The following is a 26,438-nucleotide window of genomic DNA, read 5'->3' as shown; positions in this document are numbered from 1 at the left end:
GAGAGAGAGAGAGAGAGAGAGAGAGAGAGAGAGAGAGAGAGAGAGAGAGAGAGAGAGAGGGAAGGAAAAGGAAGAGTGGAAAATCAATAGAAGCGTTCGTACATCGCGTGCAGTTAAGTGACTAAGAAATTAATATCTTGATGAGGTCGGAGCTCGGCTGCTCGTCGAGCTGAGTACTTAAAAAAGTGGAGGTATAATGGGGCAATAATAACAGCAGTGTTTGCTCCCTTTCTTTCTCTTTCTCTGTCTTGAGAAAGAGGTACAGATCTTTCTTACATGTTCGTGAGCTCAAGGCCAATCCTTGTGTGCCTCGTGGTCGTACATTTCTTTCGGTTCCGTTTTGCAAATGTGGGACGCAAAAAAGGCGCTGGTACAACACGACGAAAAACCGACAAAGTTGACGTTAGCGTTCATAAATTATTTTACAAGGTATTATTAAGGTCCGCGAAAGTCTTGCGTGGTTTCTATCGCGCGCTTTGAGATGCTAGTTTGGTCCTACGACGTAATTAGTACACTAATGAAACAAGAACATTTTATCGTGCGTTATCTATTCACGTGGAAAAAGCATATTTAAATTGATGTAAGTTAGTTGTTTTCCTATTTCTTTTGATAAACGTTTAACGCGGACATTTTCTCCATCAGATGATATTGTAAGAAAATAAAGGGAATTGTATAGTATATTTAAAGTATGCATAGACGATCAGAATAATTGAGAACAGTGGGGCACTCGTAGTATAGCATGCTAAGTGTTAGGATCGAAGACAAGAAAATCCAAGTTCTCAACCTCAGTAAACTCCGTTAATTTTTCATGAAACAGTCTATTCCGGCTATTTCCTGTGAACATTTTAAATACTATTATAGCTATAATATAATATCGTTTAACTCGAGGAAAGATTCATAGCTCTCGTGACTCCACGTAGAGTCTGTTGACTTTATAGTTAGAATAATCACGAACAAATAAAAAAGGCAGTGGACAGTACGAAAGTCATAGGAACGTTGGCCAGGACACTAGACTGAGGTCACGAGATTCGATCTACAAGACGGAACCTGGGACTCGAATAGCGATTGAAAAATGGTAGCAGTCGCCGAGAAAGGGAACGAGTGCCACAAGAAGGAGAGTTCGGAGGATGCCGAAACTACCTTGTGGAAATTGTCTCGGGACGAGTCGTGCGGGGAGAGGAAGTCGGATGAAAATGGGAAGGAACGTCTCTTGCCCTCGAGCTTCTTCGACTACCCAACCCATACCGACGTGATATCGCGGTGATTGTCTCGGCGACCGTTCCAAACGTGCAATGTGCAACATGCGGAGAGGGAACTAGAGAGAGAAATCCGGGGATGGAAAGAGACAAAAAGCTGGGGACTTGCTCGGATCGGTGGTGCGCCGTAACGCGAGACACCCGCAATTTACTGGCAATCAGCGGCGTGAGTGTTTTGTGGCTGTCTAGGGAGACGAGCTGGATGCACCGTTGTCATAGAAGAATTATAAGTCCTCGGGCGCGCACCGGCTCGCCCGTCCATGTTCCACCCCTCCGCTCAGAGAAGCCTCTCCTGGTGCATCGCTACGTAGCGCGCGTGATAAACACACATCTCGGATTCCGAAAAATCGCCCCCCGCGCGCTGGTTTGCGTACACACTGGTTCATTGACGATTTATGGTCGGCATGGCGAGAGTTTAAAGAACAAGCGATTCGATGCCTTTGTATGATGATTAAAAAGAGTTGTTTACTGATGCAAACGTGTATAACTGTTTGTCAGATAAAAAAAAAGAGGAAGAGAAAACGCGAATAATACGTGACGATTTAATTAATGCGCATCGGTGACTCGCGGTTATACTGCGTGTGAAGTTTCAAAGTGATCGGCCTGGCGTATTTGCCGACTCGGAATGAGTTGCCGCTAATCGTAATCGTTGCATTGGTGTAATAATCGCTGTCATCATCGATGGGAGTATTCCGCTGTGATGTGCAATATACCTGTCAAATAAATGACTAGTTCGAGCGTAACTCGAAACGAGTTCTGGCAGTGTTTAAGAAATTATTGGCCGGTTTTATCGTATATTTAGGAAATAACGCGAGCTCGGCACGATTTTAAAGTCCCATAAAGTGGAAAAGGCTATTTCGAATTCTTGATTTGATGCCTCGGCGTGCAAATCCAACAATCCGTTTTCATTCGGCCGCTGGTTTTTCCTGCATTTCAGCATACATCCGATATTATATGGTACAGTTCACGGTGCCGCGATATAAAATAGTGTGCAATGAACTATAATATATCCGTATATGGCATGAAGATATTCTGGCTTTAAAATTATATCATGGCTTTTCGAAAGCAGCTTTTCTCCATAAGATTTTGTTTATAAGATTTCGATTGCTATGATGGCAAATAACGTCCGCGACGCACGAATATCTACATGAATGAGACGTGAGAACAAGAGAGGTCGTCGAAAAGTGATTGGCGTATTGTAGCGAAACTTTTAATATCCTTCACCTTGTTTCCGATATGCCGCGCCGCGTCGTTCGCTGAGGGTGACTGACTCTTATATCATCCCATGTTTGGCATCACGTCGTCTCTGTCCTTCGATGCGTATACTTCCTTGCCGTCCTGGTGACGCGTCCCATATTTTTCCGATTCCCGCTGCGCTACCCTAGGGACACGGTATCTCTTGCAGTCGTGTTCACCCATCCTTCCACGTAGCGTCGAGTAAACTCACTATGATGAAAAGTGCATTTCGATATTTATACATCGGGATTTATGTGACGGAATTATGTGTACGTTGCACGGATCGCGTAACATCTCGTCGTGAAGTAGCGTCGTAAACAGGAGTGACACTTTCGTACGAAACGTCTGTCCGTAATGACCAAAAGCTTTAATCAGCAACTGATGCTAGAGAATCACGTTTATGCAATTAGAGTGACTAACAATAGATCCAGTCATATTATCGCGAGTATGATTAATTAAATAGCGAACAGTGTAAACTGTCACGTCCTCTACATCCAATGACTGTCGCGCGTCCGATAATTCTCTCTACGAAGCTATATGAATAATTATGTTAGAAAATACATTTTTAAATAGACATTATAGCGCTGCGTAACGTTTTCCGATTATCTACAGGGTGACAAAATTGATATGGCCACAAAGTTTTATATTCATTAAATCATCAATAACATTTGCAATAAAACAAACTTTGGAATATTATATAAGTCATATCTCGTTATAAAAAAATGTCAAAAATAATAAAAATTGCCAGCTTAACTTTGATACAAGCTTTAAAGTGCTTTGGCGTATCTTTTCACGAATAAATTCTCTCAGATAGCCAATAGAATTTTGCAGTTTATCTTATAAAAATCTTTTAATACAATCTTTTTTGGTAATTAACTCTCCGCCAGCAATATGGAATTTTAACTTTTTCGTTATCAATAGGAGTCTCCGAGAAATAAAGTAAATTTTTTTTTTATTCCGGATTATATAAAAATCTGAAAAAATTCTGATATACATCAAAGTTTTAACGAGTTTTTGTCATAAAAGTTGGATTATATTTTATACATTTAAATTATTTGTTATTTATAGATTTATAAATTTATCGATTAGAATTCACAATCAAATATAAATAATGTAAAGACCTCATGTTATCGATGAAGGATTAATAAGATGTAACAAAACTCCAGAGTTATTTTTTTTTTATATACGTTGCTATCCAACTAGCAAATTGATCCAACTATCAAAATAATATCTTTATTATTATTTTAATGTCAAAATAATGACAAATAATGTCAGTTTATCTGAATGAGTTGATAAACACACAAAATTTTGTAGCTAAACTTTTTTGTCTAGTTATATATCTGTATAGTTTATTCTTTATATTAAATTATCATTATTGCATATTGCAGTTGAATATACATGTAATAAATTTCGCGAATACATATGATCGATTTTTCTGCAATAATTTAGGAGCTCTTAATTTTTTTTTCTCAGAAAGAAATTATTATTTATATCGCTGTATCAGCTTAAAATATTCGGAGCTAAGTGAAATATCAATTACGTAATGAAGATCGTATACCAATAATGAAATATTAAGTGACTTCGAAGCACCTTTCTCACGCCTTCTCTACTCTCTACTCTTCCACCAGCAGGGATTCGAGACACCTGCCTTATAAATAGCAGCATTATGCCCCGTCCACAGCATTCTCACCATCGCTATTGATAGTCGTCAAGCGGAGGGGGGGGGGGGGAAGGAGAATGGTGAGTTGTGCTTCAGCTTTCAATATTTCAAACACTTATCGTTCGCGGTTGTGTGCGGCGGATGAGGGGTTGGAGAATAGAGAAGGGTAGGGAACGACTAGTGGGTCCTGTCTTCCTGGTTGGTTCGCGGATTCGAGCTTGGTGGCTGTGCCACCTTCCTACCTTCATCCGGTATAATAGTCGCATTTATATCATCTCTGCCCGACGGTTTTGACTTTATAATTTAATGCGGAAGCCCTCGACCCACCCTCGTGCCCATTCACCACCATCGTCCAGACTGGAAAGGGTTGCGCGCTAGTACCAAGTATCTTCCCGAGTTACTAGTGCGGTGAATTATATGAAACGTATCTGATTTTCTGCCACGGTGCCGGACTCCGCACCAACGGAATGATACACTTCCTTCGACCGATAGTCCACCGATTTTGCTATACCATCCTCGGAATATATCATTCGTATCCGTGGGAGGTGGATGAGATCGGAATAAGTTTCAACCTCTCCGTATATGTCGACCGGAATTGATTTCGAATATGTTGGATAGTACGGGCGGTTCTCCGACGTGATAGAGTTAACCAAGCAAGTCTTGCAACGTAGTAATAACGAAATACAACTCGTTATTACTCTTGCACGCGTTTAGAAAATTGCTAAAGGAAATAGGAAAAGGCATATAAACGATAGTTTCGATACCGAAACACGAAACTGTTAACCGTAAAAAGTATCAGGAAACATGATTGGAGCTTATACAAGAGGAGCTTTCATGGCATGCGATTTAAAAGTCTTTTCTCTCTTTTATGAGCATGAAACAGTTAAACGATGCAGTTAGCTGTCTAATGTCTATTTCTTTCAATACAGTTTAATTTTATTCTTGGTTTAATTAACTCTTCATCTTTTTCTAGTTTTAAGAATTAGAAAAGAAAATGAAGAGCAAATTGAACTAAGATTTTAAGTTAATTTACATTGAAGATTGAAAAACTGACATCCGTGAGAAAGAATATCATTGTTAAATTTATAATGTCAAATTATACCCAATTTGGGTTATTTTTAATTATTTCTATAAACCTTTCGTCACTGTTCCTCTACTCAATATATCATTAACTAAAACAATAGAGTTAAACAATTTAACTCAAGAAAATGTATTAAATTTGAAAATGTAATAAATTTAGTTTATGATTTATTAAATGCATACATTTATATAAACGATGTTTATTTTGAAACAACCACAAAAATGGATTGATTTACATTTTGACACACATGGAAATAAAAAATAATAAAATGTTATTTAACTGAATGAATTGGGTTATCATTGCTCTACATAGAACAATTTTTTTTTTAACTATTACTTTGAAAAATTTGAACGGCAAAATTCTTTCAATATATTTATTTTTAATATATGTTAATACTCAAAACATTTATGAAATGTGACCATCAACAAATTTAAGTTAGCGTATAAATTTTGTTTTTAATCTATGAGAAAATAAGTATAAAATCAGAAATAGATGAATAAGTTTGTATATTCTTTTGTAAATTTTGTTTCAGAAATTCTTTCTAATGTGTTTTTTGTCTCGTATTACTTTTAATATGTTATCGACTTTAAAGTCGTAAATACAAGTATCTTTTGTGGCGAAAGGACTCTTCTCAGTTTACTTTACATCGTTTTACGAGAAATGGTACTTGGTTATTAGTTCATAGATCGTATGTCGAAGATGACTCGAGTAAGAGCCCCAATACAAAGGGAGCTCTCATGGTTGCGCATCGTGGATCTTCTGTTACGAGCCGACCATGCAGAGAGATACGGTGTATTAAATGGATAGATGCAATAGGCGAGCGTTATAGCGGTACGTTAGAATGGAATATTGCTACTATGACCTAACGCTAGTAGATAGTCGAGTCAGGCGGCGCTTCTCCCCGGCACAATAGCCTCATGAAGCATGGATAGAGTCGGAAAAATATGTTGGCATCGATCCGGTAAGGTGTACACTCCCGTCAATGCTTTAAATCTTGCCGTGTACGAGAAAATATATCTGCGAACTCAATGATTGATTCCTTCGGAGGAGTCCATTCGCGAGTCTCTCTCCTCCACGATACTCGGTAAATACCCGTACCCTCGGCTTTCCATTTTATTATGCATCGCGAAACTCACACTATGTGTCAAGCTTCCGTTGTATAAATGCGTACATATCCTGTAGAATGTACATAGTAAACGCGCGATATTGTACATCCACAAGAATTCTATTCGCGCGGTCGCGGCGGCGTTCCAGCGCGTATATCTTTTTTGATTCTCTTTGCCTTCTTCCTTGACACTCGGAGGCAAGAAAATATCCTGTGGAATATCACGCGCGCTCGTGTAACAGGAGCCGTCTGGAGTGCTCGTCACGCGAACGCCACTCGCTCGTCTTACGTCAGTGCCAGTTTTCAAAAACGTCGATCGGGTATGTCGGAGATGCGACACTCCGGCGGGAGAACTGCCAGGAGGGAGACGGAGTTTATGACAACGAATTCCTTGGTGACTCGATCACTCGGCGATGGAACTCGATCGGGATTTGTCGACGAGCGAGAGCGATTTTTCTCGAAACTATGTGCATCTCCCTTTCGCATCTCCTTGCGTGACGCAAAATTTATTAAGAACAATTGCATTTTGTACGAAATGTATTAATATATAAAATTGAGTTCAACTATTTGGAAAATAAATATTAATATTTTAGATGAACAGAAAGATATTAATTATGTAGTGTACTCGTTTACTACTACTTGAATATTTAATAAAATTTTGTTTAATTATTAAATATAAAAAACATTAATAATTTAATTAACAATTTAATTAAAGCTTACATGTAATATTTTAATAAAATTTATTTTACATTATATAATAAATTTTTCATAAAATTATATTTTTAAAGATTGAAAATATTAAATACATGAGAAAATAATTTTGTACGTGGATAAAGTCAACATGACATATGTACATTATACCATATTTAGAATGATTGATGCAAAAAGCGCTTATCTATGACTTTGTAACATAATGAATATTATATTTTAGAGTTATAGGTAGAGCATTTCGGGTAGATCTAATTGTATTGTGAAGTGCATTTTTTTAAGGATTTATATGCGCGCGTTTATCGTCCAAAAGTGGATGTGAAAGTGAATACTCCAGATTTAAATCTTGGAACGAGAGATGGCGTGTGATCCTAATAAATGTCCAGCGGAGGCTAAGCGTTGCCTATTATACAGTAGGTCACCGGGGAACCACAAATGTGTCACATCGCTTGTCTCTCGACGTCGGTTGCGATGTACCGCTGAACTGGCAACTCTCTCGGTCGTATACAAGTTCAGTCCTCTTTGTGTCCCTCTCCGCTTATCGCGTACTCGACATAACACTTTCTACAAGCGACGGACGAACATCCGCATTGTATTGAACATGCGCACGCGGTTTAATAGCTATGCTTCGCGTTTGAATAGTTAATAGCCGCTAATATGCGGAATTAACTGGCTCTTCATGCCACCGTTCCCCCGTTTACTATCTCATCAAAGACTCGTTCCGGGAGAGATGTCCTACATCGTATTTTTAAATCACCGTTTAAATCGCTTTATTGATTAGAAATAGGTTAACATTAATTAACAATATTTGTTCTTGTACGCTTGATTAACAATAAATTAATCACGTCATATTATGAATCAATAATAAATAAAATTATAAATTTATTAGTGTGTTATAAATTTCGTCGTCCAATAATTTAAAAGCCAACCTATATGCTAACTCAAAAAATGTATAAAGGAACATAATGAAACACATGCTACTGTCCCTACGGAATAAGTAATATACATTGCTAATTTATCATGTTGTGTAGAAAATATCTGTAAGTATACCTTCCATATATTTATATGAATTCACAACATTTCGACTTGCGCACGCGATGTGGCAATAGTAGAATAACGACAGTGAGTAATCCTTCGACCAATCTTCATATCAATGTAGGAGTACACGTATACTCACAGTATGTGGCTCCGTGCATACACACGTACACATACGTGCGCATAAATACACATGCGTGTATCGGTGCGTAAGGTACCTCTGTTGGCCTGGCATTCGCCGCGTCCCAGTAGCCACATCACAGTGCATTACCAAGCGCGATGGGGATACGAAAGGTAGTTTGGTTAGCGTCCGTGCAACGTAGCTCGTTCTACCAGTTACATCGGCCGGTGTAATACCGCTTTGTACTACTCCACGACGATGCGCTGCCTCGGCCGAGCTTTGCCGCCGGCGGTCGACGGTTCTGCACCGCTGCAAGCTCGGTTCTTTACACATGTACCTATATCGGCAACGAGTGCAACAGCCAGTTCAATCCCGTTCTATTAAATCTGTTCGCACTTCGTGCTAACAGTGAACAAGCTCATCAGAGCTTCTTTTTTCTAAGTAAGAGAAAAAACTTCGCACATTTCTTCTCACTATCTCTTTCCCTCTCTATTTCTTTCTCTCTTGCTCACTAAATGGAAGAAGTGATAATGAACTAACAACGATATTGTAAACATAAAGAATGTTGTGTATAACTATTAAATTCAATTACTTTGTCACTTCACTACATCGATATCCTTATAATTAGTGTCGATCGAATTCTCGAAATGACTTGTTAATTTTATCTGTTAATAATAAAACGTTTTGTTGAGTTTCATCGTCGTAGAAAAAGTACATGAATTATTAATCTGTAAAGTACACTAGTAGTTTCTGTCATCGTAAATATAAATATTGTATTACCAATTAAATTGTATATAAATTGTATATAAATATTGTATTACCAAAAAAAAGAAGAAAATTCGATTTCACTTTATTTTAAAAAGTGACACAATTTAAAAGTTAAGTTTTTCAAAAAAGAAAATTTTTCAATGTGACTATTTTTCAATGTGACAGAAAATTATTGACTAAATAAATAATATCGGTAAGAAAAATATTTTTAACGATTTTTAAAGATATTTATATCAAATATCATTTTCGTTTCACAACTCTTAAAAACTATCCTTTTTTAAATTATAAAAATTTTAACAATTTTTTGTAAAGTTAAGTTAATTTACTTTTGATGATTGATAGGATAATGTTTAAATAACTCACTTATGATTAAAAAATTATGTTTTTTTACTTGCATCATTTTTAACTTAAAGAAACGATATGTATTTTTTTTCTATCCTGATATATATTTGTTTAAATTTTTTGTCAGCATTTTACAATTCACACGAAACTTTAAAATTCTCATTAATCCTTGCATTTATTTCTTTCTTTTTTTGTGAGTCTCCTTAAATTTTTTGGTCATTTGCTCTGATTTTATCTGTGAAATGTCGTGATATAATTCTTGATCGCTAAAGTCGATGTACTGACATTAAATATAGTTTAAGGGTTGGCACAGAATCCCAGAAAACATTCATATCACTTAACACTTGAGCCTTCTGTATCCCTCCCGCTCCTTCTCGGAGCCCTCCATCGCTTCTCTAGAGTCTCTCTCGAGAGAAATCTCGACTGTCCACTCGAATGGCTAAAGAATTAATTCACATTTATATCTGTAAAACCGATTGGCAGACTAGACCATAACATTGGCGCATCGATATTACTAAAAATATCGATTTCAGGTTTTAATGATGAAGAGACTTTTGTATTTCTAGAAAGAGTACAAAATATTAAAAGTTGTAAAGATTTTAATAATGTTAAAGAACATTCTAAACTGAATACGGGGGAATAAGTAGTGGTGCCAATTTACATTCCGTAAAATTGCAAAAGTCTACTTTGTTGCTCGCTTCCATCCAGAACTGTATACCTTTATCTCCAAGTTTTAAAGTCTTGTAGAAAAAGTTTTCAAATAATGTCATGAAATCACGTGACAGCAATCAAAGTACAACAGGATTAAAGGAGTAATTTGGCTTTGACTGCTATGAATAAAATGTAACATTGAACGATAGCTGCTTATGAAACAGAAAGATCGACAGTGCCTTGCTAAAAAATTTAAATAAACGAAAGTTTTACATAATTTTATTCTTTCTCCTGTTCTCTCCATTCCTCCTTCTCTCTCTCTCTCTCTCTCTCTCTCTCTCTCTCTCTCTCTCTTTCTCTTTTCGTGTTCTTCTTTTCTCTCGTAAAATATACTAAATGCGGATCTTAACATCAACGAGCGACTGGTCATCCACTTTGCTTTCTTCCTTTTCCTCTTGCTTCTCTCTTTCTCTCTCTCTCTCTCTCTCTCTCTCTCTCTCTCTCTTCTCCTTTCTCTCATAACTATCTCGAGGGCGAGTTTGGCTCGCGGCCAGCATAGCTGCACCTCCAGGGACTGTTCTAGATCTTGACGGCCTTAGGGGACGATGGAGAGAACTGTAACACCGACTCCAGTATTTACGGTCATTTTTACGGCCAACTCTGCCCCGCCATATAATTGCCGCGGTCTACCGGTGTTTTAAGAGCTCTATGCTCTCGGACAGAGCATGGTGGGTTACAGGAGGTTGCGCGCCAGCGGTAGATGGGATAGTCTGGCCGATGCCGAGACCCTTCTAACCTTCGTGACTATATACTAGAGCCAGGAAAGTGGAAGCTCACGTGTACGTGACGGCGATACCCGAACGCTTCCCAGGCCGAAGGCGCGGAAACTAACCAGGTCGCACATGGCGATTTCGCAGCGACGACCGTAAAACAAGACTTGGTGAAATGCCTACTGTTTCTGCCACGGCGTATAACTATCGCGAGGAGAGATATAAAATGGTAGCTTGAAAAACCATCAGCTATCTCCATTGCTTCTACTTTGCTCACATGCGATTGGTGTTTCACCGAAACGTTTCGTTGCAAAAAAGCAGCTTTAAACTAGATAAAAATTTCCGTGAAAATGAACGAACCAGAAGATGCTGATCATTTCAATCAATATTCTGGTTATGTCTAGTAGAATTATGATAAATTCAATCATAAAATTCTTCTATTTTCAATCACAATTCCAATTAATGCAACCAGATTCTTTTTCACAGTGTTAATTTTTTTTTTTTTTTTTTTTTACATTTTATTTACCGTTCCCTTTTAAGCGATTTAAGCTTAAACATAATTTTATTTCGACTAAATATAATTGAGAATAAGTTTTGCGATCACTCGAAATACGATCGAATGATAAGCTCTAATCCAAATCGAACGTATAATACTTTTCTGTATTAAAGCCATTTTATGTAAATTCATAACCTGCAAAATGAAGCGTTTTCTTGGCAGCAAGTCTGCCTAAACAGAGATGCTTCAGGATCTCTCTCTTACTTGACCGAGTGAAATATCTGTGAAAACTCTTCGAAAAGGAGAAGAGAAGGTAGAGAATTAGGGCAAGAATAGCAACGAAAGTAGAGATTCTGTGGCAAAGTTTGTCGCTCGTCAAACGTTTTACGATATTATATCTTTTGTGGGGATTCTTCCCCTAGCTTCCGTTTTCTCGGATCCACCGAGTCTTCGCTTGCCAACAGGAAGACATCGTCGCGTATCCAAGTTGGATTCTGCGATATTAAGTTACACTTTCCTGTAATAAGCTCGTAATTGTTCGCTCGCAAGATTTCTATTGCGTCGTTGTTAAACATCTCTTCACGATATTCTATGTCCCTATTACTTTTGTTTATTGCGTTCCTCGATGACAGAACGGATCACGTGATGCAAGTAATTTGTTATCGTTCTTTCTCATCTTTTATTTCTTCGACTAATTTGTCCCTATATAGGGATAGAGTCCTGTTTTCTAACCAATTTCATTAAGCACCATCGAGGAGGCATCTCTATTATATAATGTGACTTCATTGGCAAGGGGAGCAATCTTACTAATGGGTACACCCAAGCGCGCACATACACACAGACCACGTACCGGTCTGTACGTGCACTGAGTTGCGAGAATAACCCCTCTGCAAACCGAGGCAAGGGGAAAACGAACGAACGAGCATGGGATTGTCGCTCGACGTATATCCGACCAACTATACTCTACTCGCGCGGAGTAATCCCTCACAAAGGAAACTGTCAAAATAGCCGGTCCGACTGGACGAATTGGCCGATCCCCAGTGACGTGACACTTTGTAGATTTTGACCTACCTATGCGCTTATCGTCATCACACAGAAATTCCCAATATACCGCGCTCACGCTTGATTAATAGTACATCAATTACATCGCTAAATTACACCTTTCTCCTCTTCTTGCGCGCGTGATCGAGACTTCTGTCGAGTTCACACGCGGTTATCGACCGTGGCGTCGTGTAAATTAAATTTCTAGGAGCTAGTAGAAAATCAAATTTAACGCGAGACTTTGCTGCAAATTTAATTCTCTGTAAATTCGGCGGAAGAAACGTGTTTGCCGAGTTCTCATTTTCAGACAATTCTCCGTAGACTCTGCCGAGAGATCGATACGCCGATTATTTTTTCACGCGGCACCAATTTTAACGCGTCGTCCTACATTTTTATTTTTTTCAATATTTTTTTGTTGCTTTTTTTGTTCGTAGTGGCGTGCTGCAACGAGCAAAGCCACCGGGGAATAATATTTTCCCGTCCAATTACGACGTTATTACGAGGAGTAGAACAGCGCACGCGCTCTCACACGGGCATTGGTAACATTAATAACGAATTTAATAGTTTTCAGAATGACGGCTGGAACGCGGAATTGGTATATATGTGCGTGGGGGCGGAGAGAGGTAATGGGAGGTGAAAGATGGAGAAGGTGCAAGACCGTTCGGTGCCGGCAACCCTTGAAACAATCGTCGTATTGTAAGCGTCGCAATCCGGAGTTTCGCAGGACAATGGCGGCACCCTAGCACATATCTCGACTTGCTAGACTACTCCTGTTTCTCTTGCTGTCTCTCTCTCTCTCTCTCTCTCTCTCTCTCTCTCTCTCTCTCTCTCTCCCCCTCCCTCCCCCCCTCCTCCCCTTCTCTTGTCCTTCCTACTCCTTCCGCATCTCGCACCAGTATATCTCGCTGCCAGCCGGATGAACAATGAGAAGCAAAGAGAACGTCGTGCTCTGCTCTTTGGTTAGATTCTCTCTTGTTGTTGCATAATTTGGAGTTTTCAATACTTAAGTCCTCCCCGTAAATGGCGCAAATTTTGCCAAGCTTATACAATCAGCTTAGCTATGAAGTGTCTCCACGATGTTTCTTACATCGTTCACCGTACGAGCATAAATATCGTGATAAAACTTTAAAGAATTTTACATCAGAAGATGCAATCTTTTTTTTTTTATATAGATACTTAATTCATTTATGTAAAATTTATGAAACTTTCTCTCTAAAATCTCTGAATTATAAAATATAAATTTATCATAAGGTATAATTACAATTTGAAATTAAATTAAAGATTTGATTTGAATGAGAATCATTTTATTAAGTGCTTTAAAAACTATTGATTATGTTAATGTTGATTAATATAAGTTATTAACTTATTAAATATAAATTAAATAGAAATTTAAAGAAGTATAATGTTGATTAATACAATTTATATAATTCAAGTAAAAATATTAATTGAATAGCGTGAATATTATATGGTTAACATAATTTTCTTAGATGAAGTAACATTTTAATAGAAACGTAACTTAAAATCATATGATATTTGATATTTTAATATAATCAGTGAGGTTAATTCCTATACTTTTATCTTTGAACTTATTTAATTTGATAAAAAATCAATAGCTGCCAACAATATTCTCTCTCTAGTCACATCTTTTTGCTTTCAATTACAAATTGAAAAGAGAAGAAAAAAATAAAATTAATTGTAAAAAATATCATTTTTAGTATTTAATATTTAATTTGATTAATTTAATATTTAATTTATCTTACATTGATTATAAATAAAGAGCAGAAAGTTTGATATATAAATAATGTATATAAATAATGAATTTCTACATCTTACTCTCGTGATTGCATTTTTAAAGAAAATTTGAACACGATGGTTCACTTTAATATTTTTCTCTTTGTTCATCAGTTATACACACACTGAGAAAAAAATATAGTTAATTTTAATAAATATTTAGTTTAATACTGCCAACATTTACTTACAGTAAGTAAATATTTGTTCAGTAAAAAAATGATTGTTAAATCAAATTAACATTTCTTATATCAAATAAATATATCTTTATATTTAATAAATATTTAGTTGGCAATATTCAACTAAATATTTATTAAAATTGACTGTATTTTTTTTCAGTGCACATAAAAATAAAGTAATAGTTTTTATTGCACTACTGATTTCTCTAATATATGTACATATTTAATATTAGCTTTTTCATTATTCAGATCATTAGTCATTCGTGGTTATCTGAAATCGAATCTTCGTAATATCTTGTCGATATCTAATAATTATTATAAAATCAATGGCGTACGTAATGACGGATACGTATTTCTCTATAGGTGGCGAATATAGAGAAAGATAAAGAGACGGACGAAAGTTTTTATGGCAATGGAGTTTTAAACAGAAATCGCGTACACCGAACGGAGACAATATGAGAGTTGGATATGATGAGCTCAATTGCTGGCGATATCCAATATCGGAAGCACCGAGATGATTTTTCAAAAACTTTTCAACGAAATGGTGTTTCGGGAGAAGTTTCAGACCGTTGGGTGGAATGAAGGTTGACAGGCGACACGAAAGGTTTAGACGGTTCGACGCCGAAAAGAATAACGGCAATATGGCCGGGCATAAATCGATGGTCGTCGATTCGATTAGATGAACATAATTTACAGGCGGGTTGCGAAAGAGTGCCGGTTTCGGCTCGATGCCTCCACAGGGCTAGTGACTTCTTTTTTTTTTCCAGTATCAGCCGCGTTCCGAGAAAACAATTGCCCATTGGGCATAAATCTGGCTGCCCTAGACTGATATATCTATACACACACACACACACACACACACACATACAATCACACACACACACACACACACACACACTCACACACGATACGACTCTTAAATTCTGGAGCGCCGAGAAGAGGACCCTTTATTTTGTCGACTTCGCCACCGCTTGTACTTGGTATTTTCTTCTATTTCTCTCTGCTATCACTGCGTCTCGGTCTCTAATTTCTTAGTTCGCCCCCCCCCCCCCCCCGAGGGTCAGCTGTCGTTCGTGAGACGCGACGAGGCTGTCTTCACCCGGGATCCGTTTAATTGGCCAAGGACGAGATGACTTTCTTAAATTCAGAAACGTCGACAAGGACGTGTGTGTCTAATCGACAAGGAATAAGATTCCTTGAAATATTCGAACATTCAGAGCGTACTACTACCCATCGCTAGATGCGTAGTAAAAAGTCGAACATGGAGACCAATCTCTCTTTCTCTTTTGCGTGAAAATCCAAGTGGAAAGTTTGGCGCGACTTCGACGTCAGCGTCGCTCGACACACAATAGCTTGTTACGGGACAATGGTCGGAGTGGGGTAAATTCGGCCGAATTTAATTATGAGACGCCTTGGGGAGGCGGCGAGCGATGCAGCCGCGGAGGATGGTAGTCGCCGAAGTCTACTATTCTGCGTCGGGGGGGGGGGCGAACGGAGGTAACAGGAAAGGAGAGGGTTTGCTCACACCCTCGGGAGAAATTGAATGCGGAGCTAATTTTACTCGCGATACAGCCACTGATTCCCCTCCCCATCTCCCCCTCTCTCTCTCTCTTCTCTCCCTTTCAGCTTTCATTCTTTTTCGCACTCGGCTTTTCCACCGTTCGTTTCGTACGGATAAACGAAACGCCCTTTTTCTTGTCGTTTCCGCTAATCGTGAAATCGGAAGCCCTAGTAGCGGTTATTCCATTTCTCCTATGTTTGTCTTTTTTCCCCTTCCTTTCCTTCCCTTTATTTCCACCCGCCTTTGCCTTTTTCTCCCCGACGATGCGTCTCCGTCGTATTCTTTTTCTTTTATTGGCACCGCTTTCATAAATATTCAATGGCCGACAACGTCCCCCGCGACTGCAAAACTTCCGGACGATTTCGCTTGTGCCAAGGACTTTGCGCCTTTGAGCTGGGTATAGCTAAAGTCGATGTTTCATTAGCTCGCTCACTGGGGTATTCGTGAGCAGAAAACATTGCAATTTAATCTTTAGTAGTGCACTATGGCAACAGTTCTAAAAGAAAACGTGCATCGTCGTAGAAATTTCGAAGAGAAATGTTTGGATAATTTCAATGTGACAAAACGTTCGAGCAATACACATACACGGAACACTCGGATTCGTATAATTGTATTATTCCGACAGATGCTATCTTTCGACGTTGCAAAGACGTTCGCTCGAACGACAGATTTTTCGCGAACGATAAATTTTCCTTGCTGATAACTACCGCGGTAAAGTGCCGTTGTCTTTTGCCCGTCCAGCTGTTAGTAAGAAATTACCAGGCTGTCCAGGTGGAGGAACAATGAGAAGAAAGGAACAACGACGCACGGGTGGCACTGGGAGCGCTAAGGAGTGAGAGCGAGGATGGCAAACTCGGCGAGTCGCTCTATTATAGTTGCCAAGTCTGCAGTAATCATGTTAGATATTTTAATAAGAGGGAACAGCAAGGAGAAACCGGATACCTCATCCTTTCGTCGCTGTTGCCACCGTCGCCACTACCACCATTCTCCTCGCTCTATCCTACTTTTGCTCACTCTCTCCGTTGAAACTCTCTGGGCGAACCTCGTATTCTCTCCGACGGTCCTCTTCTCCTTACCATTTACATTTATATCGTGACTCCACGGTGATCCTGTTACCGTGTCTATTCGCGCACCTTCGCGCTACGTCGAGAATCCCTCGTCCAGCAGAGTATAAATGGAAATTCAGATTTCTTCGAAGCCTCGTTTATCCTCACGAATCGACTGTGCAGATTTATCGGAAGAATTTATACGATTCGCTCCCTCCCATTCTTGCGGATTCTTTCGTCGGTAGAGAAGAGGAGCTCTTGGTAAATGAATCCGTCCAATTTCGACGCTCGGTGCGACGCGTGTTCGAAATAACGTTATAGCGAGAATTTCAAGAAAGTCGAAACTCGATTCACTGACGTTCCCTCGCGTTCGGATCGTCTTAATCGAGACAATCCTAGTGAACGATCGCAACACACGTCGCCTGTCTCAAGGATAATCACGTTATTTCGATCTAAGCCGCAATACTGCTCGCTCGCTACCTGTTCCACGCAATTCCTTTTCGATCCGTCCGATCGACTGTTTTCCGTTAGTTCGATTCGCGTAGTTTCTCACCGCTGAAACTTACCGCTGCAGGTTCTTTTTTCTACGTCGGAAACAATTTCGCGCTGTCGAATCGGTCGATCGGATTTCCCGGACTTCCCTGCGCCGCTACTTCTAAAGATTTTCCCGCCGGCGTTACGTTCTTACGTCTCGTTGCTTTTACCGAGCATTTTATTCTGCGTACTTCCACGGCTCTAGTCTTTTCATCGTTCTTTTATACTCTTTTCACTGCGCGAGGGGTAGATCCGATGAGTCGAGCAGATCGCGAGACGATCCTCTAAACCGGGGCTGAACCATTCATCCTGCATCACGCAGGATTAGAGACGCGCGTAGAGAGTTTTCCATTTGTAAGAAAATACGTTTTCGGAATTTTCTTCTGAAACCGGCCACGTCGTTCTCAGGTTTCTCATTGTATGGAAAAACGAGGACTCTCGGAGCCGTTGGAAGCTCTCGTTCGTTGCTAACGCAAATTTATCATGCTGAGCTATGACGTCGATGTTGAGAATTCAAAATGAGTAACGTTAATACCGGGATGCTTTGCTGCTGCTCGTAAATTAAAGCGAACTAGGCGGAAAGAGGATAGGCAGATTTTAATAATTCCGATATTCTCACAGACTAAAAAAGAGAGAAATCTTTTATTTCGCTTTTGCCTGTTTTCTAGGACGTTTTCAACATATTCTAAAAGTAAGTAGATTGAGAACTCGACGATTGAGAAATTTCATTTAGCTGAAAAATCTTGTTTAAACATCAATCTTAATTATTCATTGTTATTATAATTTTATCTTTTTATAATTCATATATTTTTATTAATAGGATTCTTCAAATTCAATATATTTGATGAGTAGTACAATTCGAGCTATTTCTCAAATATCGTTTTATGAAGTCAGATTTATTATAATTTTATTAATTTTAATAATATTAAAGAGAAGTTATTTTTATATTTTTTTTCTTAAATGATAGATTTATATAAAACTTAATTTATTGTATTAAATTAATACTTTTATTTATTGTGTTTTTTGTTAGAATTTTAACTGAAGTAAATAGTAATTTTACATATATTTTGAGGAGGAATCTGCATTAGTTTCAAGTTTTAATATTGAATATTTTAGAGGAGGAGGATTTGTATTAAGGAAAATTTTTATAACGGAATATAATTATTTTTTTACATTTTGCCGTTCTCCCTTTATTTTGCTTTTGTCTATTCTCTAGATCATTCAACGATAAATTCTAAAAAAAAATAGTTTGTCTCTACGGATAATTACATAGTTCGTCGTTTAAACGTCAATCTTTCGAATCGTAGAATGATGTCTCGATAAACACGGTCAAACAAACGCGCGTCCAAGCTCGCCGTAGATCGACTTCGTTTCGGGATTATCCGCGCGTACCTATATCGTCAACCCTGTGTGACGCACGCAATTTAAAGTCCAGGCGCAGAGTTACGATATAGCCCATAGGCAAGTCCGCCTGCAATCCGCGATACAAACAGGTCGCTGAACAAACACGATAACGAGATATACGATAACAGCGGGCGTCCGGAGTAATCATCGCTCGAAACACGTACGAACGCGAAGAGATATTAAATATGGATACTCCGTATACCGCGTAGAATCACGAGGCCGACCCGGCATTAATAGCCAGCTTGAGGCCGCATCCGGAACGCGGAATTGCGTAAAAAAATTATATTACGTTTGTCCGCGGTCGAATTTTTCCTCGCGTACAGGACGGATTGTTTCTTGTCGTATCGAATGACGACACCTCGGCCCAATCGGGGATGAGACAATAATGGATCCAGTAATTTACAAGTTAATTAATGGTCCATAGTTGGTTACGGATCAGAAGTTTCGTCGATTACCAATCAAGTCCCTGACTAATGACGGAGCGAGATCTTCGCGTGCTCTTCTTTGAGGTGCAACGTGATTAATTGAAGCTAATGATACCGATGTCAGACACAGAAACGGTTTTTAAGCTGCTCGTATCTCCTCGTAACTGGCACCGGCGCCCTACAGAACATACGGTAAATTCTCGTATCGCATTTAATCCTCGTGTAATAATTTTTGCGAATCAAAATAAAAAATTTGTACGTTATAAAATTTCCTATCCCTATTAATCTTCGTATATGTTAAGTTATAAAATTTAATTTTGTTTCGTCTATGTATACGAGATGTTTCAGGGGTGAGGTTTCAATCGCTCGGAAAATAACCAGAACTTAAAGACAAGAAAAAAATTGAACATAAGTCTGAAAATACATTGTTTTCGAATTATCGCTATTTTTATATTGAAATTTGTTTCGAATTTTTTGTTAAAAGAAAGACATAATTTTTATTAGTGTGTGTGTGTGCATGTGTGCGCGCGCGCGCGCGCGCGCGTGTGTGTGTGTGTGTGTGAGTGTGAGCGCGCGCACGTGTATAACAAACTGTATCAAAGGATTAATCGACACTATCGATAGAGTGGTGCACAAACGTAACTTTGCAACTATGCACTGTGCTATTCACGAGAATCGCCTTTGACGAAAACGCAAACGCAAATTGTCACAGTTGGCTTCGAAGATCCAGCTGCGATATGATCATTCCTCTCAAATACAAGGACTTCAAAATTAACTAATTAATTCTACCGCTGCTACATCAAACAACATGAATCACCGACATTCCGTGAGAACATCACGAGACACAGTGCGTGCTGCGGCAAATTACTAATAAACTTCACGCTGTTTTCCAAGAAATAATGTGTGAAATAACATGCCGCGCGATGTACAGACTGAACCGAAGGTTAAGGCAATACTCATACATGAAAAACCTTATCGCTAGATGCTGCAATTTGCGCTGTGGCATGATTAATAGCTTCCCTTCATTACGAAACTGTCAGTAAAGAGATCGATAAATATAGAAGTAAACACATTTGTTGAAAAGATATTCACAATATTAATTGACATCCATCATGTTAATTATAGTGATTATTAATATTCTGTCCATGCAATCCGCGATAAAAATCCGCATTCAATTTTACGCAATTAAATACATTATGATCATTAAGTAAATTTGTAACAATCGTAGCTAAGTAATTGGGTTAATGTTCTCGGCAAGTTTCCGAGAATCAAGTAATCAAGGAACCGTTCGAGCAGTGTTTAGTTTACCTTTATTCACGAGAAACAAAACTTTATCTCTACATTTGCACGTTACTATCGTAAAGGGGTATTCTCTTTTTCCTTCATTACGCCAACTTGCCTATGATACTCCTGCTAATTTCATTCTGCGACTCTGGCAATGTCTCGCACGTTTTTGTATTCCATATGATTCTTTTAGATAGCGGAAAAACTGAATCGACCTGGATCGATCAGTAATGTGCAAATAGATAGGAATAGAGAAAGCAGGGCACGGAATGGCGAATTGTCCGAAAGATCGGTGGTCGAGGGAGAAGGGAAGACAACGGAATTGGGAGGGTAACTAATGGACGTTTTACGGCGTCAATTATATACCGTCATAAAATATGAATAATTGCACGAGATTATGGGCATGCAAAATTTGTGCGAGCCTGCCTCTCTAGTCAGCGTCGTAAAATATACGGCGGTGAAGTAAAAGTGCAAAATGCTTAGTCAGCCTGTATTCGCTGGCGAAGCATCTGCGTGTGTCATATGCCAAACGGATGTGGATGATCTTCTGAGCACGTAGAAAAAATTGTTAGATTCACTTAAAAATGAAGTAGCACGTTAAACAATATTACATATAAAAACATGTGGAAAATGTAGATATTCATCATAATAAGAAAAGAAATAAAAAACATTTCTGAAAATCTGGAAAATAATAATTTAAATTATTTCTTATATCTTAACGTTTTGACTAAAAATTTAACTTAATGCGGCTATTATTAATTATTAATTAATAATAATTAAAATTAGGCGATTTATTATATAAAACAAAAATTATAATTACAACACATTTTGGTAATTGCGATTTGCATAGCTATTCTTGTGTAGGAAGAAATTATTCATATCATGCAACAATGATCTAATCATTTCTCTATTAATAAACAATTTCGCTACAATTCATGATTTCATTCGCCGATTCATTACGTATATTCTTATAGCATAATACTCATAAAGCGTTCGAATAAATTTGTATCAAAGCGTGTAACAAATAAATAATACACATACAAATGGATAAATAAATGAATTAAACGAAATTTGTAACACATCGTGTGTGATTAGAACTCTTTCTATGATTTCATTCACCAATCGATGGAGACAAGACGCCATCCGGGAATAGTGGACGAATTATCCAAAGCAACGTCGAATCTCAAGCCGTACCTGTCAAGACGACACGTGGAATATTCCGGATTCCGTGAATACGTGATAGAGAATTTAGGCAACTGCCTTAGATACACCGGAATACCGGATGACACGCTGAGAGAAGGGAGACATATGGCAACGTGCTGCTAACGGCGGTTCGCTTAATCGGTTGCACTCGAGCGGAGTTTCCTTTGTAGAATAGCTTATCTTCGCGACGGTTCTAACCTCGATCACCCTCGGCACCGTGCCCTGTTTGCAAATTAATTCATCCTACTCAAGTCGCGAAATGCCAAACTGTCGCGAGTCCTGAACTGCCGCGATTGTCGTTACAAGCTCGTGTCTTGGTAGATACTTTCGAGTAAGAGGAGTACAAATTAATGCAAATGATCGATGATAATGAAAGTAAGTAACCAGTAAAATCTTTGATCTTAAATTCTTGAAGATATATTAATAACATTTAATAAAAAAGAAGAAATTATACTCGATAATAAATTTTGCCTTTTATAAAGAATTAATGTGATAAAGAAATTTAAATTAATAATAAATTTTATTTTAATATAGAATAAAATAATTCCAAGTATTACAATTAAAATAAGGAAATTATTATACTGTTCTTATAAACAATGTATGCTTTAATTCCTAGGTAGAACATATGAAAAGTTAATGACTGATGTTTTCTCCATTTTATATACAAAACAGTTCTATCGCATTCTGCAGTAGATATTCATAGGATTTTAACTCATGCAACAATAAAATTTGAATATCTCAAATCGAAGATTTCGAAAGTACTATCAACTTGTACATTGAATTTTATAATCGAATCTACGAACAATAGGGACAATATGTTGCCCGGCTGTCCCGTATAAGCTTCAGTTATGGCACTTAAACGCATTTGCCGATTTTAACAGCCGGATACCCCTGATTTCGCGCAATTCCCATTCACTGGGTGCACCCAGACATTCCACGGTCTGCCGATCACATGTGTGCAGTAGGAATACGTATTTCTTGGTCTTTTCTTTTTCCTCCCTAACTTTTCGTTCTCGCACTCCGTCCTTACGCGCTCGAGAATCTCCATCGACTGGAATCGGATTTTAAAACTCTCTTGTACGATTCTTATTCGCGTTCTCCTTCTCATTGATTTGTCCTGGATACATGTGAGATCGATGTTGAATTCGTTTTATTTAAAGAAACGTAAAAAATGGAAAATGAATTTTTTTTAAACATTCAGAAAAAAAAATAGGAAAAATTGTTTTTAAAAATGTATAATGATTTAGATTATTTTAAAATATAATCAAATTTTATAATATAATGATTTAGATTATTTTAAAATATAATCAAATTTTATAATATAATGATTTAGATTATTTTAAAATATAATCAAATTTTATAGTATAATGATTTAGATTGTTTTAAAATTTTGGTTAAAAAATTAATTTAACGGCTTTAATTAATAATATGGTTAGCATCTTAAATGAGATTTAAACGATTAAGTATATGGAAAATGCAAACTCAAGATGATAAATTCAAATTTTCAAGATATACCATTAAAATAATAAAACGTTTGAAGTTTATCTTGAAAATGCTTTATTTCCATGAATATGCAATTGTAATATATCAATATTAGACGTAATGTATAAATATTTAGACGCGGTTATTATCTTGGATTTTAGATATAAAAGAAATTTCTCCAACCTCATATAATGGCATTACACGTGTTTGTGCGCGATATCGTACGGCAGCAGCGCAGTTTTCAAAGTGCTGAAAAATGATATCGTGCTTGTAACGAATAATTTCATCTATTACTTGGTATCTGATGCTGTTTTTCTCATATACTCGGTGATCTCGGATATTTCCCACGTGAATAAGTGTCGGCTGGAAAGAAGACAAAGATGATTCGTTTCCGTGAACGAGATATTAATTCGAACGTAATTTTACACGGCGAAGATAGACGAGAAATCCGAAAAGAACAAAAAAAATGGAGAGAGGCGCGGTGTAAAATCTACATATAAAATCGAAAACGATGTTCCGCAGACAGCGACAGGATGCGGAATCCCGCATATTCCGGCCGCACCGACGTGCAAAGTCCAAATGGCATTTTACCGGAGGTACCCTGCCGTGTCTGAGCTTGATTGCATTTTACGATGACGGGCATACTCGCGATCTCCTTTCTTCCCGTTGTGTCAATCTGATGTCATCACTCGCGATGCAACTTTACTCCTCGCTAACATTCTATCACAGATTCTATTCTTCCGTTACGCATCATTGTGCAAATATCGCGCGATTATATGCCATCGTAACAGGATGCAAAAGCCAATGCGCGGACTTGCAGATTATAGAGAAGCGGCAACAGCACCATGCTCGTTTTACTCACTGCTCTACTGGCGCACATTAAGTTTAATTGCGAATTTAGTTAATGAGCGGCGACACTGGATGCTTAAGTAACTGGAGAAGCGCGTCCAACGTCGAAACACACCATCTTGCATCGACTCTCTCGCAGTGGCGTAACATAATCCTCGGTTATATAGTTACATATTCTATATTTACTGCGATAAAGTGTCTTTAGTATTATTAATACCTGCCTGCGCACGAGAGCATTGGCGGGATAAGCTTCGGTACGTAATAAAGCATGAGATCATGTGGAACTGTATTCTCCCATATCTTCGTTCACCTTCATATCCTTCATTCCACCGCCTTTTCCTTCACGTTAGCGCCGTTCTTCGTGGACTAAAGTCAGCCATTACAGAGGGAAACCGCCATAAACCGATCTTACGATCGACCGTTAATCGTCCAGAGATCATCCTTTTGAACTTTTTTTTAACGTCATGTCCATCGAAGATATAGTAGCGCTTGTAATGCGGGCATAAAAGATACTAGAGTATTTTATGTTGGAATATATATATTTTAATATTTTAGAGTGTTAAATTACATTATGAAAGCAAAACATAAATTAAAGTGTTCATAAATTGAATTATATAAACACAAAAATGTAAATCTGATATTCGCTTCTATTTACTCTCAACATTTTTAATGATTTTTTTTTTATTCATCACGGAATTTATTTTAATATCTTCAACAATTTTCAAAACTTTGTTAATAAAAATAAAATCTTTTCAATTTTATTAATAAAAATAAAATTTTATTAGTAAAAATAAACATTTGCACTATATTATTTATAATGTTTATTTTTAATATTTCTTGCCAGCCTTTAGATATTAATTTTCTATTACTGGAAAAAGAGTTCGATTGCATTAATTGGAATTGATTAAAAATGGATAAATCAGAATTTTCTAGTTGAATCTATTATAGTTGAAGTAATCAAAATTCTGATTGATACAATCAAAGTCTTCTGATTTATACATGTTCAACCAGAAAATGTTTCTCAATAAATGCAATTTTCAATTAAAATCGATTCTATAAACTTTGAAAAGAAATGTTTTTAACTTTAAAATACCAATATGTAAATTTTGTGTGCAGATAAGCGAAGTCATTGAATGCCAAACAATATTTTGAATAATCAAAAGATCCTATTTGTCAAGTTAAAGCTAAAATTTTTTCATTTTCTGATAAAATTTTGATTTCACTTAATCTGATGTTAAAAAATTACCTGATGATAAAAATTAGATATTTTTCTAGTTTATTTAGTCACTAAACTGATAGTTTTGTACTGAGTTATTATTAAAGTTACCCCTACAAAATTATTAATTTAATGATCTATCATAAAATAAAATTAAGTCTAAACCATAATTTAATCAGAAGATGAAAAAATTGGATAAACAGAAAGTTTAATAATTTAATCTTTAGTAATAAAAATTTAATCTATTACATACAGTTTAGAAAGAAATCTTCTGGCGATTAATATTATAAGAGAACGAGATAATTGATTTCAATTTTTAACTTATTTTATATATATTATTTTGTGTTATATATTTGATTTAAGTTTTATAAAAAGACATTGGATTTGGCATTTATATTTCATATTATATTAAGAACTGAATTTGATAGTGTGTTTATTAATTCTTTCTTTCCTTTTAAATTAATAAGGTTACTTGTGTTATTTATATTTAGGAAGGATTTTAAATATTTTCTCATTATATAAAAGTGTGAAATGTATGAAAAATTGATTGTTACATTAAGTAAAAGTGACTTATTTTCTCATATCATGATATCGAGATAGAAGATGTCTTAAAAATATCTTAAAAGCTTTTACTATCCTAATTTTAGATATGCGTACTGTTTAGGTATTTTTTTTTTAATGTGGACTACAGTTATTCCATTTTATGGTAATGTAGAATTTAGATGTGTATCAATTGTAACACTATATCCCTCAATATCGATAGTGTTCTAAGTTTGAAACTGAAATTATATCAGTAAGAAAGTAACTATTAGGAATTTGACGAATCTTTGTTGCGGAAATTGCATACATGGATCATAAATAAATAAACTCTCGTTAATCCAGCTAAGCTGCCTAATTTCCAAGTTGGGATCGAAAGGTTTTGCAGAGATCGCACGCGCGTTTCCAAGCGGAGGCAGACACGCTGCTTAACTTCGTACGTGCTTCTGTCATGCACCGAACTTCCATAGTTTGGCTTTCATGGGAAATATAACTTTGTAGCTTAAATAGGAACAAACCTCGCATATCCTAGGCGCGGTTTTGTTATCGCCCACGAATAAACTCGCAGAATAAACTTCACCGAACTTGATAATCGTACAGACAAGGGGAGGGAGAGAGAGAGAGAGAGAGAGAGAGAGAGAGAGAGAGAGAGAGAGAGAG

The sequence above is a fragment of the Atta colombica genome, unplaced genomic scaffold, assembly GCF_001594045.1.
Source record: "Atta colombica isolate Treedump-2 unplaced genomic scaffold, Acol1.0 scaffold107, whole genome shotgun sequence".
In the NCBI taxonomy this organism is placed as follows: Eukaryota; Metazoa; Arthropoda; class Insecta; order Hymenoptera; family Formicidae; genus Atta; species Atta colombica.
The sequence above is the reverse complement of the archived record's forward strand: the minus strand, read 5'-3'. Positions refer to the sequence as shown.